The sequence below is a fragment of the Zalophus californianus genome, chromosome 1 (assembly GCF_009762305.2).
Source record: "Zalophus californianus isolate mZalCal1 chromosome 1, mZalCal1.pri.v2, whole genome shotgun sequence".
In the NCBI taxonomy this organism is placed as follows: Eukaryota; Metazoa; Chordata; class Mammalia; order Carnivora; family Otariidae; genus Zalophus; species Zalophus californianus.
Window position 1 is genome coordinate 106,347,441 of NC_045595.1, and position 21,204 is coordinate 106,368,644.

A 21,204-nucleotide genomic window follows, 5' to 3' on the forward strand; every position below is an offset into this window, starting at 1 on the left:
TATTTAACATTTACAACTGCATTTTGAAGAAATCACTATCATTATCCTCATTTTATTTATTTATTTTTAAAGGTTTTATTTATTTATTTGACAGAGAGAGACAGCGAGAGAGGGAACACAAGCAGGGGGAGTGGGAGAGGGAGAAGCAGGCTTCCTGCGGAGCAGGGGGACCAACGCAGGGCTCGATCCCAGGACCCTGGGATCATTACCTGAGCCGAAGGCAGATGCTTAATAACTGAGCCACCCAGGTGCCCCCATTATCCTCATTTTAAAGATGAGGAAAATGAGGCACAGGGAATAAGTAAACTGCAGACTTGTAGTTAATCATATGTGGAATTGGGAATCAAACCCAGACCGTCTTGATTCAGATTCTAACTTTTATCATTGTGTCACATTTTACATTTAATTTTAACTTTGTGTATAGCAGAATTTGTTCTGTTTCTTATACAGTTTTATGAGGTTTAACACGTGTTAAAGTTATTTAACACACGTTAAAATCGATTCAAGTAAACACCACAACAATCAAGAAACACAACTGTTCAAAATCACCTTTATGCTGCTCTTTTGAGTAAACACTTCCTCACCTGATAAATCATTCATATATAGGCTTTTGTTTGGACAAAAATTCCATTTTCTGTTGGGTAAGTACCTAGAACTAGATGTATTGGGTGATATTATATAGTGTGTATTTAACTTTATATAAAACTGCCAAATTTTTTCCAAAGAGCCTATCCTGTCTTGCATTCACATCAACAATATATGAAAGTTCTAGCAGTTCTGCATCATGATCATCTTAGTATTTTCTGTTTTTCTTTAAGAGCCATTCTAACAATTTTTTAAAGAGTTATTTATTTGTGAGAGAGTGAGAGACAGAGAGAGAGAGTGACTGGGGGAGAGGCAAAGAGAGAGGGAGAATCTCAAGCAGTCTCTCCACTGAGCGTGGAGCCCAACTTGGGGTTCAATCTCACAATCCTGAGATCATGACCTGAGTCTAAATGGAGAGTCTGATGCTCAACCAACTGAGCCACACAGGTGCCCCTCTTTAGAAACCACTCTAATAAGTGTATAGAAATATCTCATTAATATACGTTTGCATTCCCTTAGTTACTAAAGATGACAAGTGTCTTTTCATGTACTTATTTGCTATTTCATATTTTTCTGGTGATGTATATGTTCAAATCTTTCAAGAAAAATTTGCTCTTTTTTTCTTTTTGTTGAATATTGAGAGTGTCTTATTCTGGACACAAGTCATTTGGCAGATATTTGATTTGCAAACATTTTCTCTTAGTCTGTTGCTTCTCTTTTTATTGTCTTAACATTATACAACAAGAGCCTTTAATTTTGTTGAAATCCAATTTATCTTTTTTAAAAAAAACTTTTATGTATTATTTTTTAGTATCATATCTAAGAACTTTTACCTAACCTAAAATCACAAAGATGTTCTTCTATGTTGTCTTCTGAAAGTTTTGTAGTTTTACATTTTACATTTAAGTATTGAGCTCATTGTGAGTTAATTCTGTATTAGGTGTGAGGAGCAGGTCAAGATACATTCTTTTTGCATATGGATATGTCCAGTTGTTCCAATTTGTTGTAACAGCTACTTTTCTTCATTGAATTGTCTTGTACTGATATGTCAAAAATAAATTGGACAAATTGATTTTGGTTTATTTCTGGACAGATACTATTTTCCTCCCTGGATCTGTGAGCCCAGCATTTCCCAATGCTACACTGCATTAACTGTGATAGCTTTTTAGTAATCTTGAAACCAGGTTGTGTGAGTCTTCCAAATTTGTTCTTAATTTTCAAAGTCAATTTGGCTATTATAATTAATCTTCCTTTCCATAAAATATTTAAATTTATCTTATTGGTGACAAAAATTCTGATGAGATTTTAACTGGGATTAGATTGACTCTATAAACCAATTTAGAAAGAATTGGCATTTAACAATATTAAGTCATATGATCAATTAACATAATTCTCAGTTTAATTAGGTCTTTGATTTCTTCCCTCAGTGTTCTATGCTTGTCAGCAAATGAATACTGGATGTATTTTGTTATATTTATAACTGAGTATTTCAATTCTTGGTGCTGTTGCAATTGGTATTTTTAAATTTTGATTTCCATTTGCTCATTGCTAATTTTGAAATAAAATTGATTTTTTATATTGACTTTGTATCCTTTGGTTTAGCTAAACCTACTTATTCATTTTAAGAGCTTTTTTTATTTTTTATAAATCCCATATTTTCTACTTTAGATAACCTGTTGACTGAAAACAGAGAGAGACTGTTATTCCTTTCTTTCCAATCCACATAAACTATTCTTTCTCTGCTTTGTTGCACTAACTAGGACTTCCACCCAAAGCAATATATAGATTCAGTGCAATCCCTATCAAAATTCCAATGAAATTGTTCACAGAGATAGAAGAAAGAATTCTAAGATTCAATGAACCACGAAAGATCCTGAATAGTCAAAGCAATCTTGGGGGAGAAAAACAGAGTTGGAGGCATCACCCTTCCTGATTTCAAACTGTATTACAAAGTATAGTAATCAAAACAGTATAGTATTGTCATAAAAAGACACATAGACCAATGGAACAGGACAGAAAATCCACAAATAAACCAAGGCATATATACTCTATTAATTTTTGATAAAGGTACCAAGAATATACAATGGAAAAAAGGTAATCTCTTCCATAAATGGTGTTGGGAAAACTGGATATCCATATGTAAAAGAGTGAAACTGGACTCCTATTTTATACTATACACAAAAATAAACTTCAAATGGATGAAAGACTTAAATGTAAGATCTGAAACCATGAAAAATCCTGGAAGAAAACGTAAGGAAAAAGCTCCTCGACATTGGCATTAGCAATGATATTTTGAGATGACACCAAAGCACAACTAACAAAAAGCAAAAATAGGTGGCATTACATCAAACTAAAAAGTGTTTGCACAGCAAAAGAAACAAAATGAAAGTGCAATCTACAGAATGGGAGAAAATATTTGCAAACTATGTATCTGATAAGAGCTAATATCTAAAATACATAAGGAACTCATACAACTCAATGGCAAAAATTTTTTTTTAATTTAAAAATAGGAAAAAGGGCCTGAATAGACATTTATTTCCCCAAAGAAGACATATAAATGGTCAACAGGTATATGAAGATGTGCTTGACATCACTAATCATTGGAGAAATGCAAATCAAAACCACAAAGAGGTATCACCTCACACCTATTAGGATGGCTGTTATAAAAAAAGATAAAAAATAACAAGTGTTGGTGAGGATGTGGAGAGAAAGGAACCCTTGTGCACTGTGGGTGGGAATGTAAGTTGGTATATCCACTATGGAAAACAGTATGGAGGTTCCTCAAGAAACTAAAAATAGAACTATCCTATGATCCAGCAATCACTTTTCTGTGTATATACCCAAAGAACATGAAAGAGATATATGCCCTTTCAAGTTGATTGCAGCAGCATTCACAATAGCCAAAACATGGAAACAACTTAAATGTCCATAAGTGGATGAATGAATAATCAAATGTGCAAATATACAGTGGAATATCACTGAGCCTTAAAAAAGGAGATCCTGCCATTTGCAACAACGTAGATGAACCCAGAGGGTGTTATGCTAAGTAAAATAAGCCAGACACAGAAAAAAACAAGTACTACAGGATTTCAATTATATATGGAATCTAACAAAGTCTAATACACAGAAGCAGAGAGTAGAATGGTGGTTGCTAGAGGTGGGGTGGTAGAAATGAAGAGATGTTGGTTATGTAGAATCTAATGTTCCATAAGATGACTATAGTTAATAATACCATATTGGATACTGGAAATTTGCTAAGACGGTAGATTTCAAGGGCTCTCACTACATACACAAGAAAAGATAACTGTAAGGAGATAGATATGCTAATTAGCTTGACTATAGTAATAATTTCACTATGTATATGCATATCAAATCAGTATGTAGTATAACTTAAATATATGTGATTTTTATTAAAAATATTTTTTTAGTTTTGTTATATCTGGCAATTTTTCCATCTTCTATTCTTGATTCCTAGTTTAATTCTATTATGGTCAGACAACATAGTTTCCATGACTTCAATTTCTTCAAGTTTGTTTAAAGGCTCAGAATGTGGTGTATTTTAGTGACAATTCCATATGCATTCAAAAAGGTTGTGTATTCTTCCATTTTTGTGTATGCTATAAATGTCACATAAAGTCATTCAGGCTTTTTATAACATTAATGAGTTTCTCTCTATTTTTTCCATCAATTACCAAGTGAAAAGTGTTGATGTTTATAATTATGTGGATTATCTATGTCTCTTTGCAATTCCATCAGTTTTGTTTCATATATTTTCGAGCTCTATTAATAAGCACTTATTCATTTTGCATTATTGTCTTGGTGAATTGATTTTTACAATTATGGAATGTATGTCTTTAACCTGAGTAGTTTTTCCTGGTCTGAAGTCCACTTTTTCTGATACAAGCATAAGCACTATAGTTTTCTCTTAATTATTGTTTGCATGCTATATATTTTTTGTCCCTTTACTTTCAACTATCTATATCATTATATTTTTATATTTGTGAGTTTCTTATACATAGCATATATTTGAGTTTTATTTTAAAGATTTTATTTGAGAGAGAGAAAGCATGCAAGTGGAGAGGGGGCAGAAGGAGAGGGAGAGAGAATCTCAAGCAGACTCCCCACTGAGTGTGGAGCCAGATGAGGGGCTCGACCCCAAACCCTGAGATCATGACCTGAGCTGAAATCAAGAGTTGGACACTCTACTGACTGAGCCACCCGGGTGCCCTTATATTTGAGGTTTTTAAAAATCCTTTGAAAATTCCTAATTGATGTGTTTGTAGTTGATATAATCTTTGATATGTTGGAATTAGATCTAAAGTGTATTATTGTTTTCTGTTTAGCCCCTTTACTTTTTGTTCCTCTGTTTCCTACCTTCTTTTGGATTATTTGAATATTTTTAATTCCATTTTGTTTTTCTACTACATTTTTGGCTGTTTTCATAGGTAAGCACATTCTTAGGGTGGGTATTATTTTCACAGTTTTAGAGATAAAGAAGTAGACACAGAATGGTTAAGTAACTTATTCAAAGTCCTACTATTAGTAAGTGGTGGAACCAGTAGCCAAAACTAGTCTTGTCAGTAGGACCCACAGGACTCACCCTCATACCACTGGTGAACAGCCCCATCGGTGCCCCCCATGTGGCTTTAAGGTGCTGTGCCTTACATGTAGTTGGTTCCTCTCCTTCATGCCAATGACTCTTCTTAACCTTCAGCACACCTTCTAAGCCTCAGTTCATCCTCCCTGAGCTATCAAGGACATATGTCTATAATCCGGCACTGCTCCCCTGCCCCTGCCCACCTCACATGCCCTTAAAAATTATTAGCACCAGGGGCGCCTGGGTGGTTCGGTCGGTTAAGCATCTGCCTTCTGCTCAGGTCATGACCCTGGGGTCCTGGGACAGAGCCCCCTGTGGAGGCCTGAACCAGCTCAGCGGGAGATCTGCTTCTCCCTCTGCCTTTGTCCCTGTCCGCCACTTGTGCTCTCTCTCTCTTTCTCGCAAATAAATAATCTTAAAAAAATTATTTGCACCATATTAGTCCTTTAGCTTTACTTCTTTCTATTTCTGTCCTTGGAAAAGGCATTTTTATCTTTGGGCAAAGTTGAATCTCTCCACTTCGCTTGTGCTATTTCCTCCTACTATTTGGTTTTATCAGTTTTTCTCTTTCATTTTTCTGCCTACAAACATGTCCTCCCAATTGACTCCTAACATGTTACCACCTGTTGTACTTTGTTCCTAAGTCCCTCTCTCTAGGCAGTTCTCTTTTCTTTCTCAGACTCATTTCTATATACTGTGAACTCTATTTTCCTCTTTTGAATAATTCTGTAAGCTGTGTAATTTGAGAATGGCCATTCCCCTCTGCTTCACTGAAACTCTCTGCTTCCTTGGTTCTATGAAACAAATTTCTTCAAACTTCCTTTTGCTTCTCCCCTTTCCCTTCATCTGCACCTCCCTCTTCAAAACAACACAAACACCAAGACACAAAAACAAGTTCTCTGTCTTTACTCTTTATAAGTGTTCATGTTTCTCAGTATTCCTTTCTGTAGTTTTTGACATTCATGCTCTTTTATTTAGTCCTCCAAACTTTTCAACCTTACCCACCTCTACCCACCTGTGGACCTCCAGATTTGTATCAGCAACGATTTTCCTTTGTGGTTTTGCTTTATAGCCCTACTCCTCTTCAAATTCTTATTTCAATTGTATTTAACATTTATTTCCCTGAGCTTTTTATGCTTTGGCATGAGTCTTCGTCTTAGAATATATTGTCTTCTGCAGTGACGTTCTCCATTTGATGGCAGTCATCAAACCTTTTATCTTTGAATATCTCCACATGGCAACAGAAAAAGTGAGAATATAGGGATTCCACCAGTTAATCATATTTCGATCACATTTCACAAATGTAGATGGTTTTTCATTTTTTTTATTGACAGGGTGTATATATATATATATATATATACATATATATATATATGTTTTATATATATATATATATTTTTTTTTTTTTCATTTCAGAGCAGATGGCTTGGGACTTCCTGAATAGATGCACAGCAAATAAACCTGATGCTGTTGTGGTGGGAGTAGAGTAAGAATTATTTCTTTCAAAAACATTATTATTCTTGCCCCTGTGACAGAAGTTTGATTTCCAGAGAAGGCACCCACCCTTAAAAAAACTGGGATAGGTATTTGGGGTTCAAGTCAATACCTTTTATTACTGTTGTATCATCCACCCCTTCCCAAAGGGGCCCAGCTTCTTGTCTCTGCTGGTGTAGTGACCTCTCAGAGCTGCTGGGTGAGCATTTTTGGCAACACAGCTGTGATAATTCTAGGGCTAAGTGCTTAATTACCTACTATACATTTGAGATGTTGGGTCGTGTTTGAGCTGGTGATAAAAAGATTCATTTTATAGATATTCTTGGTTGGAGGAACATTGGGTGGCAAACGTTGGGAGCATTTCAGAATCTAAAGTGATTGTCAAAAGGAGAGATCTTAGTTGCTCATGATTTTTGCCTGAATTTTCAACAATATACCAGAAAGACTAGTAAATGCCAAGTACTTTCTGACCTATTCAGTACTCTGTACTTCATTGTCAGTATGAAGGATTTTCTTTTCCCATCTCTCTTATCCATTACATAGTACAGAAATATACTTAGAGACTTCTAGCCCAATACATGGTGGAGTTTCTTGGTAAAGTGAGAACTTAAGCAAGTGGAACCAATGCTACCCTAGTCATAGTTGCTGCTTTAGAGCAACTAGAAGAATCCCTGTGTTTTCACAGATATTTATTGTTTATAATTTAAAAGGATAGTCTTCCTTTCACGCTATAATTTTAACCTAGTAGACCACTTTATCATTTTAAATAAACTTCTGAAATGGCGGTATGTATTGTATCTGGCTTGAGAACTCCATCAGTTGCTTATGATATTTGTTCTTTGCCCTGAAGAGCATTTAAAGTAACAGTTACATTTTGATATGTTACTTTGTTTATATTTTATTGTATTTCAGATATTTTAGCTACAGATTAAAATATGACAAACATGCAAGGGCCATATGGTCAGTACTTAATGTTTAGTATTGACGTTGTTAATTCACCAATTTTTATGGAGAGCAAGATTACTAGTATAGGTAGAAATAAAAAAATAAGACAATCCAATAGAGGTTGCTCTTATATTCAAAGAAAAAATATTTATATATACACACATACATAGCTGTACAGATATACATATACGTATGCATTAATGGGTAGTGTGATAATTTGCTTTACAAATGTCTTTCTGACCATTGAGCCAAATCCCTTGCTATACTTAAATATTTATATTTCAAAGCTATTATTTTGAGTCAAGAATTCAGGTAGTGCTCATGATATAAAATAGGATATGCCATTTTGAAGATTTTCTACCTAAATAAATTTCTAATATAAGATACCCACAAATCATTTGCTCTCAGATGAGCTGCTTTTATATCTCTTGTGCACTCTCAACAATGGTTGTGAAAACTTTGAGTCACTAATTCCATCAAGAATCTGATGAACACTACAGAGCATCTCCCTTACTAACTGTTTTTTGCTGAAAATTTTACATATAATTTTACAAGGATGAAGACATAATCCTTATCTCTCTCATCTCCCCATAGAGTCAACATTTTAAAACCTTTATTCCAGAATCTACTTTTCATTTTAAAGATGGAAGTTGGTAGTAAATCTAAGTTTGGCGAAAAAAAAAGATTCCAAGTAGGGCCAATTTGGTTCACAGGACCTGTTGGTTAAATTGAGAAACACTTGGATACATGCAACTGAAGTGTAATCATATATGCTTGTCACTTTCTCTTTTTTTCTTAAGCTGTAGACTAGCTCCTCAATATCAATTCCCTGTTTCCTATAAAGATGTCATTTCTGTGGTCAAATTTCTTTCAACAGGATAAAATTCTTACAAAATATATGTGGATCCTTCCCAAATCTGTATTTTAGGTGATAGTTCTGGAAGTATATGGTAGCAGCAAAAGTGACTCAACTGGCATCTTTAATGCATTATATATGTTTATAGTACATATATACTATAATCCTAACACAAAAGAATCATTTCACTTATAATATTTTGGTTGGCCTTATGTTTTAAACTATGAAGTGGCAAATATAAAAAATCAACCTACTGTCCTTTTGCATAATTTTTCCTTTATGGAAGAAAATTAGCATAAGCAGAGGGATACATACATTTAAAGATTTATTTATTTATTTGAGAGAGAGAGAGAGAGAATGAGAGATAGAGAGCATGAGAGGGAAGAGGGTCAGAGGGAGAGGCAGACTCCCTGCTGAGCAGGGAGCCCGATGTGGGACTCGATCCCGGGACTCCAGGATCATGCCCTGAGCCGAAGGCAGTCGCTTAACCAACTGAGCCATCTAGGCGCCCCATGGGATACATACATTTAGAATCAGCAGAAACTGCTAACTCATTTTGTGGGATCACCTCTGCTAGCTTGAGAAAGTATCCATTCAATCTCTCTGCCTCATTTTTTTTTTAAAGGATTTTATTTATTTATTTATTAGAGAGATGGAGCACACAAGCAGGGACAGAGGGAGAGGGTGAAGCAGACTCCCTGAAGAGCAGGAAGCCCGATGCGGGGCTTGACCCCAGGACCCTGAGATCATGACCTCAGCCAAAGGCAGACACTTAACGGACTGAGCCACCCAGGCACCCCTGCCTCATTTTTGTTTATGTGATCACTGTTGTTTCTTCCACTCATCTTATGGGATGATCCATTTTTTTTTCCCCTGGCAAATTATCTGTTTGAGGGTACTAGGGAGGGATCAAGGGCCTAGAAGAGATTCTTTTTTTTTTTTTTAAGATTTTTATTTATTTATTTGAGAGAGAGAGAATGAGAGAGAGAGAGAGAGCATGAGAGGGGGGAGGGTCAGAGGGAGAAGCAGACTCCCTGCCGAGCAGGAAGCCTGATGCCGGGCTCGATCCCGGGACTCCAGGATCATGATCTGAGCCGAAGGCTGTCGATTAACCAACTGAGCCACCCAGGCGCCCCTAGGAGAGATTCTGTTAGGGAAATTTCTCTTTCCTCATTTTCTTTTTGAACTCATGGCACCTACTATACCTTGAATGTACATTTGAGAGTTGGCTGGATATCATTTCCTCTTGTGAGGTACCACTGATATTTCAATTAATTCTTTCATTTGGTATGTCAGCTACTTTGGTGAGGGCAGGTATTTTGCAATTCCTACTAGGAAAACTAGTGTTGCCTTAAAAAAAAAAAACCGCAAAACACTGCTATGGATTTAGTTTCCAAATTTCTGTATTTCAGTATAATTGGACAAGGGACAAGGCTGAATAATGGACTCTGCATTCCCTCAGAACAAGCAGAATCTGCCGACTCATCTTTGGATTAGGGGTATCTATTTCTGGTACTACCCTGAGAAAGGTGTGGTGGAATCTTCTCTCCTCTTTTTGTTTTTAGGGGTTTATGTGATCATCATTTTTTTCCTTATACCATTGAGGATGACATACTTTGCTTAGGAAATCACCTGTCATAGGCTCCTAGGGAGGAATTCAGGGCCTGGGAAAGAGAAGGCAGGCTAATAATGTTCATCAGCTGGAATTTGTCACTTGTGAGACCAATGCCCTAATCACATATTAGAGTTTCTAGCCTGAAATGGCACCAGCAATGGAAAATTTTAGGAATCTGAGTAACGGAAGGTTTTAAATAACAAACTAAAAATCATCAAATAGATGCTATAGGGAATGAATGGTGATTGGTCATGTTTGTTGACTATAATTTTAGAATGTGTCAAAGATGGAAATCTCTTTCAGCATTTGGGTCATTGAACCTTTCCAATATGTTAGTGCAATGTCTATTACAAAGACACAAGCTGTATTTATAAGGGGATCTGGTTAAGAGCTTGGGCCACAGGGAAGGATACTTTGTGTCATGTCCCCGAAAGCCATCAACTCAGCAGTACTAAGCAAATTCTCAGTCTCTTATATTTAGGAGTGAGGGAGCAGAGAAGACTGACTCTGAACTGAGGAAAATTGTAGCGAGAAAATGGATATTAGGGAAAGGAATTCAGTTTCTTATTTAAGGATTTTAAAATATTGTTGAATTCTTGGAGCCAATTTCAGATCATTCTTGTAGTGCTGTATGGAGTCCTGAGGGCTTAAGAACAAAGCTGGTAGAAAGCAATATGGTTTCAGGATGAAATACATGCTGATTTTAGCTCATCTGGCTTAGGGATACTTTAAAACTAACGCACCAAATGATGTTAATATAAGATGGCAGATGACAAACATCTTATTCCAATACTTATTCTTTTTGGAGCCAGACCGAATGAGAGAGAGGGAGAGAGACTCTTCCCCCATAGTCACGTCCTAGAATCTCTTCAGATACCAAAGCCACTGGCCATGGCCTATCCTTATTGACCAAGTTTCAAAACCTAGGAAATATACTCATTGGCCCATCATTTTCAAACTTATACCATCATGAGTATTAAAGTAACAATATCTATATAAAAGGTAATATTCAGCATATGAACCTACTGGTCGGGTCAGAATGAAGTTGGTATTATAAGAATTTAATAAACCTCTTTAAAACATCAGAATTACAAAGCTTAATATAAAATAAAAGCATTACAGCTATGAATATTATAAACCACCATATTGATGTGTAAACACTACAGTGATTAACCAGAACATGGAAAGGTCTGTGCTATTAAAGATAACTTTTAGATATCTTAAAGTTATGACTCATGCAGATAGAAAAATGAATACATATTAAAAACTGTATTTTATTTCATTCAGTGAGGAAACCAGGCAGACGTTATAACTTCTTTAGAAGAGAACCCAAAGAACCAATATAATAAAAACAACTCAAAGACAATGAGCAGTAGAGAGTGTGCTTAATGTAGGCAATGCATAGTTGTAAAATATTTCAAAACCAATTCAAGACTAGGCTCAGGTAACCTAGACATGTATACAGATGACCTAAAGGGTGTCTTTTAGGCAATATAAGAGGTTGTTTTTTTTTTTAATTGAGGTACATTATTTTCTATAGTGAAAAGAAAGGGTAGAACATAAAGTTCTTTACTCTTCAGACCACAAGGTGAAATGTATCTATAGGTAGATAGAGGTGGATGGATGAGCTAATTGAAGAGCTCTAGGAGATACTGTTCAGGCAACAACAACAATAAAAGAGCAATTGGAAGTGAAGTATTTCAAATAATGGGATATCATATTTTTGAGGCTTAACGATCAGATATTTAGAAGGCTGGGAGATGTGCAAAGTAATGATTGTGTTTGCTTTAATCCAAACGTGCCAGTTTGCCTGATACATGTACATGTTCATTTGATTTTAGTTTGTCGTTGTTGTTATTAATGTTTTCATAACACATCAAATCAGCTTCTCTAAAGAAAAAGAAGTTGTGATTAGAAGGAGAGAATGACAGGTGAGTTAGGTAGCATGGAAGCCCTACAGGGAAGGGAAGATCTGAGAAGGGGTGGCCACAGGGGGGATTCAGACCTTTGAAGGTGACTGGGGGAGAAGCTGCAGAAAGTGGGAGAGAGGACACCTGAAGAGTTCAACCAACTTTGTAGCTCTCCATGGCTCAGCCCTGGGTGCTATTATGGTCCCTCAGGCAGCCTATGCCAGTTTTGGAGAAAGACATAGAGCAGACCTCTCCTCATTCCAGACACAGTGGGTAGGAGCGTTTTTCCTATTGGCACAAGCTGTTGGCGACTTTGCTTTCTGATGGGCTTGTTGATGCAAAATGAACAAACTTTTTAGAATCGCTAAAAGAAAGAGTTTAATTTGAGCCCATTAGGACAGCTGCCCAGGAAATACGATCTTCACAAGGAAGAAAGTGTTCCAAAGAATGAATAATTTGTACAGAGAATGTACAGTTTGTACATTCTGGAAAAGTTCAAAAGAATTTAGATTAACCTATAGACAGGAATCATGAGTTTTAACATCAAGAAATCCAGGGAGTTGGAGCATTAATCGGTATCTTAAGGACAAGATGGTTTTCCTTCAGGTTACTCATTCACAAAGCAAATACACAAAACATATGGCCATAAGTCAGGTTTTTAGTTCGAACAAAGTTTATGTACAGTCATGCTGGCTTGGAAAGAAATCTAAAATGGTTTCTCTTAAGTATCAGGCCTTTAGAGAATTTTTCTCTCATCAAGCTAAGGCTTTAGCTTTCTCCTCCTTGTTTCTCCTCTTTGCTGAAATTTCCAAGTATGGTTCTATAGTTCCAAGTAAAAGATCATGACTTGGGGCACCTGGGTGGCTCAGTCAGTTAAGCATCTGCCTTCGGCTCAGGTCATGATCTCAGGGTCCTGGGATCTAGTCCCACATTGGGCTCCTTGCTCGGTGGAGAGCCTGCCTCTCCCTCTGCCTCTGCCTGCCGATCCCCCTGTTTGTGCTCATTCTCTTTCTCTCTCTCTCTGTCAAGTAAATAAATAAAATCTTAAGGAAAAAGAGGTCATGACTTTGGGGATTTAGTTTGTGAATTTCTGCCTTCTGGTCTCAAGTTTATGAAGCAACAGGAGAGCAACTATTGTAATTGCTGAGGTTTGCATCACACACAATTCTGTGTCATCAGATCTTCTGTGGGTGTTTGGGTGTTTTTTTCTAATACCTTTCCCCTACTTATCAGGTCAGACTTGTGTTTATCCTGAACACCTTTGTAGATGGATGACCAAATAATTTATTGTACAAAACAAGGTAATTGTGAAGGTGAAGGGAAATAAGCTGTGATGATCTCAGGTAAGAGGAATGTAGAATCACTCTGTATAGCATGGAGCATTTCCCCAGTTCCCTCCCTAAAGCTCGAACTCCTATATTTGGCTTATGAAGCCTGTCTTTGTCTCCAGGCCTCTCTTGGTATCCTTAGCTGCCGTATATAATTAGGCAACCAAACCAAAATCTTTCGCATGTCTGATTTCCTTCTGCCTGGAAGGTGCTACCTCTTACACTCCCAAACACCAGAGAAGCACACATTCAGCTTTCAGTCCACTTCTTAAGAAATACTCAACTGCTCTTTGATACGTTTTTGTGACCCTTTCGCAGTAGAATTCGCCACTGAAATAAAGAGAAAAAAAGCGTATCCAAATGCACGTGCATAGATTGTCTCTTTATAGCTGTTTCTTCATTTATTGCCTTAATGGTTAGTGGCTAGGAAAAAGGGAGAGTTTACTGTATATCCATTAACTCATAAATTTTAAGATTTTTTTTCACTTTTCCCTGTTGTTTGAAAGGCTTTCTTTTCTTTTTTTTTTAAGATTTTATTTATTTATTTGACAGAGAGAGTGAGCACAAACTGGGGGAGCTGCAGGCAGAGGGAGAAGCAGACTCCCCACCGAGCGGGAAGCCCAATGCGGGGTTCAATGTGGGGCTCGATGTGGGGCTCGATGTGGAGCTCGATCCCAGGACCCCGAGATCATGACCTGAGCTGAAGGCAGACGCTTAACTGACTGAGCCACCTAGGCGCCCCTAAAAGGTTTTCTACACTTGTCAATATCTTCTTAGTTCTAAATATTTTCTATTTCATTTTTTGTCCTATTTGATATCTGAGTTGTTTAGAGATTTTTTTTTAAATTTTTGACCGAATTGTAATGTGGCCTGAGAATATGGTCAGTATGTTACAATCTTATAAAATTTCTTGAGATTAGGGTTATTGCATAGCATGTGATCAATTTGTGTATATGTCCATATACACTTCAGAAGAATATGTATTCTTTAATTGTTGGATAAGACAGTCTACTTATACCATTAGCTTGAGCTTATTGGTGTGCTCTATCAATCTTCCACATTTTTTCTGAGACTTTTCTCAACTTGATCCCTTAATTATAGAAAAGATGTATTAAAATTTTATTAATGCAATACATTTGTCACTTTATTTTTGAGTTGCGTTTCTATTTTTCTCTTTCCTATTTTGAGGTTAGTTTATTACAGTATGGAATTGATCTGTCCTCTAGGTGCATAAAATTTATCATTATTTAGCGACTTTATGTATAGAAATGATTTTTGCCTTGAGTCTATTTTGATTAATAGCAATATAGCCATGCCAGCTTAGTTAGTAATTTCTTGAAATATCTTTGTCATATACTGAATGCCAATATTTTTGTGTACTATATTTTAAATTTGGTTTTTGTGACCAATATATGGATATTTAACAATCCTATCAGACTATATTTATTTTATTTTGAAGCTATCTATATCTATCTGTACTTTTTTTTTTTTTGAGAGAGAGAGAGAGTGCTTGTAAGCAGGGGGAGGGGGTAGCAGGGGCAGAGGAAGAGAGAGACTCTTCAGCAGGATCCACACCCAGCGTGGAGTCTGACACAGAGTTTGATCTCACAACCTTGAGAGCATGACTTCAGCCAAAATCAAGAATCAGATGCTCAACCTGGGTGACTGAGCCACCCAGGCACCCCTATTTTGAAGCTATAGTAAAACAACTTTTATTGTGGTTATATTCGTGAGAACTACTTCCCATTTTTTAAAATGTGGCAAAAATACATAACATTAAATTTGTTCTCTTAACCATTTTTAAGTGTACAGTTCAGTAGTAGTGTTAAATATCTTTACACTGTTGTGCAATAGGTCACTAGAACTGTTTTCTTTTGCAGCAGTGAAATTCTATACCAACTAAATACAAATGCCCTCTCTTCCCTTCCCTCAGCCATTGGTAATAGCTTTCTACTTTCTGTTTCTATGATTGTCACTGTCTTAGATCCTTCATATGAGTATAATCTAACGAAATTTGCTCTTCTGTGACTGACTTGTTTAGCATAATGTCGTCAAGTTTCATCCATGTTGTACCACATGACAGGATTTCCTTCTTTTTATAAGGGTGCATAATATTCGAATATATGTATATTTTCATTATCCATTTACTGTTGGACATTTGGGTTGCTTCTATCTTTTAATTTTATGAGTAATCTTCATACTATTTTCCGTAATGGCTCCACCATCTTACATTTACACCAGTTGCAGTTTCTCCACATCCTCACAAACACTTGTTACTTTTTGTTTTTCTGAATAGTAGCCATTGAAATGCTGTAAAGTAATGTCTCACTGTGGTTTTGATTGGCATTTGTCTATGAAGAGTGATGTTGTACATCTTTTCATGTGCTTTTTGGCCATTTGTATGTCTAATTTGGAGAATAGCTTATTCAAGTTCTTTGCCCAATTTTTAATGAGGTTGTTTGTTTTAAAGATTCTATTTATTTATGTGAGAGAGAGTGCACAAGTTGGGGTGGGGGGACGCAGAGGGAAAAGCAGACTCCCCACCAAGCAGGGAGCCCAATGCAAGGTTAATCCCAGGACTTTAGGATCATGACCTGAGCTGAAGGCAGATGCTTAACTGACTCGCCACCCAGGTGTTCCAAGGTTGTTTACTTTTTGTTGTTGAGTTGTAGAAGTTTTTTATATATTCCAGATATTAACCTCTTATCAGATATATAATTTGCAAATATTTTCTCATTGGTTGCCTTTTCACTCTGTTGATTGTCTCCTTTGATTCCCTGAAATTTTTACGTTTAAAGTATTCCTATTTATCTATTTTGTTTTCATTGACTATGCTTATCGTGTATATTTAAGAAATCATTGCTAAATCCAATGTCCTAAAGCTTTTCCACTATGTTTTCTTCTAGTTTAATAGTTTTAGGTTTTACATTTAGGTTTTTGAGTTAATTTTTGTATATGATGTCAGACTATGTTTATTTAAAATAACATTTTATTGTAAAATCAAATACAAATATAATAAACACATTAAACAAGTGCATAGCTAATGAAGTATGATACTGTGAAGACCCATGTTAACCACCACACTGGTTAAGAAATACAATTTTGCCAAGTCACCCATGTACTCATCCTTGTGCCACAATTAAATCACAGCTTTCTTCTCTTTCCAAATGGAACCACTGTCCTGAATTTTATAGCAATAACTTCACTGCATTTCTGTATAATATTATCACCCATCTATGAATCTCTAGAAACTCTAGTTTATTCCTTCACAATTTATTTATTTATTTATTTATTTTAAAGAGATAGGGAGAGGGAACACAAGCAGGGGGAGTGGGAGAGGGAGAAACAGACTCCCCACTGAGCCTGGAGCCGGATGTGAGGCTCAATCCCAGGACCCTGGGATCACTACCTGAGCCGGAGGCAGAGACATAATGACTGAGCCACCCAGGCATCCCTATTCCTTCACAATTTAAAACATGGTATGTCTTTTTAAAATTTCTTTTCATCTACAATATACTTCATTCCTAATTTATCTGTTGAAGATCTGGGCTTACAGCGTTTCCTAAAGTCTAGATTTTGCTGATTGCACATTTTTTTGCAGTTTACCATGCTCCTCCATCCTCTGTGTTTCCTGTGAATTATCAGTTGGAATCCAGAGGTTTGATCAGACTTAGGTTCAAACTGTTTGACAAGAATATACATGATGAGACTTTATTTGATCATGAAGCACATATTTGTCACTTTATGTTAGGTTAAAAGCCATTGAGGCTGTAAATACAGATTTATTAATTCAATGGAAATTGAAAAATGATATTTTAATTTGATAATTTTGCTTTTATATATTACTTGGAAAATTTTATACAAGATGGTTACCATCATATATTATTTAGTTAAACAATGGCATACTTCATATAAGAAAGGCAAGATAAAATGTTTATTATTTCCTTTTATTTAATTCCACTTTTCAAGATAATGAAATAATTCCCTGTTATCTTCAGAATGTAACCAATTAATTAAAAAAATAATATATCAGTACAGACTTGAGAATTCAAGCCTATTTTATCGATTAAATTTTTTTTTTTTTTTTTAGAAAGAGCGTACACATGAGCAACCGTGGGGGAGGGGCTCCATGCCCAGCACAGAGCCCAATGAGGGGCTCGATCTCACCACCCTGAGATCATGACCTGAACAGAAATCTAGAGTTGGATGCTTAACCAACTGAGCCACTGAAGTGCCCTGGATTAATTTCTTATTAAAGTAGTTCAGTAGTCCCACTTTGGGCCAGTGGAAGCTCCTTTCAGTCCTCTTGATATTACTCTGAAAGTCCTTGAGATCTTCCTTGCAATCTGGTGTATCAATATTTTCCAGGCTCATCTTACATATTCCCTGAAAAAAGTCTGGGATTAGTCATTTTTCCCTGGTTTTCCTTTTTATTTTATCTGATTTATCTGATTAAATATCTGATTTATTTTTAATGGTGGTGATATTTCAATACCATAATTTGAGCATTAGTTTTCTTCAGTGGACAAAACCAGGAATTTTATACAAATACCCACTTTTAAAGAAAAACTAACTCTGTGCTTGCTTCGGCAGCACATATACGAAAAACTAACTTTTGATATTCTTGATAATATTTTCATTCTGATATTCCCAGCTCAAATTCAAAACCACAGGGTTTGTACTTAATCTCTTTTATATCTCTTTTTTTCTACACTGACAATCCAAGAATCTAGGCACTTGGGGAAACATTATATGAGAGAATAAAAACATCCTACAATTTCTTCTTTGTTTTTACTCACCTTACAAATTGAGCAGTCTTAGAATAACAATACGAACACCATCACCACTAATTTTGATTACTAAAAACACTTTTTTCTTTTTGCTCTTTCTTTTCTTCCTTATTTTATCTGGTTGCCCTTTATCTACACTGTTAGATAGCAATGCCCTTACCAGCTAAACCCTCCCCTTTTTAACCATCACTGAACATTAATTCTATAATAGGGCACCTGGGTGCCTCAGCCATTAAGCATCTGCCTTCGGCTCAGGTCATGATCCTGGGGTCCTGGGATCGAGCCCCACATTGGGTTCCCTGCTCCACGGGAAGCCTGCTTCTCCCTCTCCCACTCCCCCTGCTTGTGTTCCCTCTCTCGCTGTGTCTCTGTCAAATAAATAAATAAAATCTTAAAAAGAAAACATTAGTTCTATAATAGCAATATATTTCATAATGTTATCATTATGAACATTATGTTAACATTATAACATATCATAATGTTAACCAGTATTTATGTTGTCTCACTATTAATTTTGGTTCTGTGAAGCTCATTCCCTACAAGATTCCTTAGTAAGCACTCTGAGTTGTTATATGTTGTTATATGTTGAAAAATTCTGGATATTAAATTATTTACTCACATTACTTTCATTAAGTGTGTTATATATTTATTATATTTTCTTTTGACATAAAGAATGACCATTAAATTCTGATAATAATCTAATTATTTCCCTCATAAGCCAAATGACCTTTTTGCCTGAACATATAAATAATTTCTTTTCCTTTGTTCTTTACAGTATAGTAATTTACTGCTGTTGGCTATTCTGGTTCAATATTTTCAGGTACACAGAGCACTCTTTCATTATATATTTTCAATTTTTTTTTTTGGAAAGTTTCCTTGATTATAGTTTTTAACATTTTTTGTTACCTTCTTTTAATTTTTTCAAATGACGGCGATTGTCCAGATTTGTCTTTTCTTTGCCTATCTTTAATATTTGTCACTTTCTCTTGAATTCCATTCATCTCTTCTTTTCTTTTTGTTTAAAATTTTATTCCTTTCCACATTGCATTTTTTTATATCAATGGCTTTTGTTTATTTTTTCCATTTCTTCTATTTTAGTTTCCTTATCTGTGTTGTATAGTTACTTTATATGAGCCTTGGACCTTGATACATTTCTTCTTTACCATTTTTTTTCTAAGTGTATAAGTCTTTTAGTTGCTATCGTAAATGGAATTACTTTCTTAACTTCCTTTACAGATTATAATTGGTAGTGAACAGAAACACAACTTTATTTTATATGTTGGTCTTGTACTCTGCAACTTTGCTGAATTATTTTATTAGCTCTGGTATCTTTCTTATGGGTTTATTGGGTTTTCTATACATCAGATCATGTCAATTGCAAATCAAGATAGTTTTACCTCTTCCTTTCTAATCTGGTTGACTTTTATTTTCGTGCTACCTAGAACTTCCAGTACAGTGTTGGGTACTAGCAGTGAAAGTAGGATCCTTGTCTTGTCACTGATTTATTTGTGTTTTATTGGTAATGCCTAACTGGCATAATGCATTTAATGTTAATGTTGTTTGGGGTTTGTCTTAGTCTGCTGTAAAAAAACAAACTATAGACTGAATAGTTTAAACAACAAACATTCTGGAGTCAGGAAAGTCTAAGATCAAGGTTCAGCAGATTTACTGTTTGGTGAAGGCCTTCTTCCTGGTTCATAGACAGCCATCTTCTTGCTGTGTCCTTACCTGGCAAAAGGGGCAAAGGAGCTGTCTGAGGATTCTCTTACAAGGGCACCATCCCACTCATGAGGTCTCTGCTCTCATGTCCTAATCCCTTCCCCAGAACTCACTTTCTAACACAGTCACTTTGATCATTAAGTTTTCAACCTATGAATTTTGGGAAAACACATTTCAGTCCATTATAGGATTTAAAGAAATATTTGTATGCACATACCATTAAGAGATCAAGATTCATACCCACTATGTAAATTCAGTTTGGTCTTACTGGGATGATGGCACAAGTCTATACTTCTTTAGGAGGCTGTAAAGAAAGGGAAATTGATCAACCTTCTATGTCAGAGATCACAAAAAGCAACACGGAAGTGATTTAGCTGGAAATTAAAAGCAGGAAAAGTGTTTGATAAGCCGGTAGGATCAGAAAGACTTGAGGGGCTGATCTGATTCTAGGAAAAGAGATATGATGAAATCTCCAGAGGGCTTAATGGCTTTTTGCTATAGGGTAACTTCCAGCAGTTGAAGTTGGCCTGGCTTGTAGGGTCAAAGGAGAGACTCTGAAGATGACTGGAAACATATAAAGACTACTGAGAAATTTGGATTTTTATCTTGGAGGGAATGGGAAAAATATAAAGATGTTTGAGATTGTCTGAAATGGATAGAAGTGAGGTGTGAGAAGGGGCATCCAAGACTTCACAAATATTAGTTGACTGATAATGATATCGTGTGGTGGAAACCTGTGGGGAAAATAAACAAGTAAACTTTGCTCTGAACTGAGTGCACAGTGTTTTATAATCTCACTAGCAAAAGGCCAAAAACTGCCAAACTAAACACTTGTGTGTGCACAAAAGCCTTACCTTTCTTTCATTTAGTGAGTAAAACAAGGTAAAGTTTAAAGAGACATAAAGCAATGGTGTTGACAGCTCTGTAAAGTAAGAAAAGACCCACAGTCATTGAGTCTGGGAAAAGATGGTCTCAGTTTTATTCCAGGTTCATGTCATACATCCGATCGGTTCTCCTTCTATGCTTAACCATGGTGACCCAAGGGACATGGAAAATTGTGAAAGTTGGAGATCTTCAGAAACCTAGGGCTGAACCTAAGGAACTGCAAAGTGAGACAAATTTGGGGGCTATTTTCTCTTTATCTGTACCCTTCCCTTAGCTCTTCAGATGTTTTAAACTTTGACTCCAGTCAGAGGTCTAATGTCCCCCCCTGTAACCTCACTACATAGACCTGGATCTTCTTGAAGGATTCCATACTCTTAAGTTGTCTCTTTTCTTTGATCCCAGCAATAATGTTGAAAATAATGCAGTTAGTAATAATGACAACAACAACAACAGGTAATATTTCGTGATTGCTTACCACGG

At 36.0% G+C, this 21,204-nt stretch overlaps 1 long non-coding RNA gene across 1 annotated transcript in view; it reads left to right on the plus strand.

Moving 5' to 3' along the window:
- LOC113917993 overlaps positions 1-21,204 on the plus strand; it is a 167,919-nt gene that overhangs the window by 145,371 nt on the left and 1,344 nt on the right. The gene's annotated exons all lie outside the window — the stretch shown is intronic.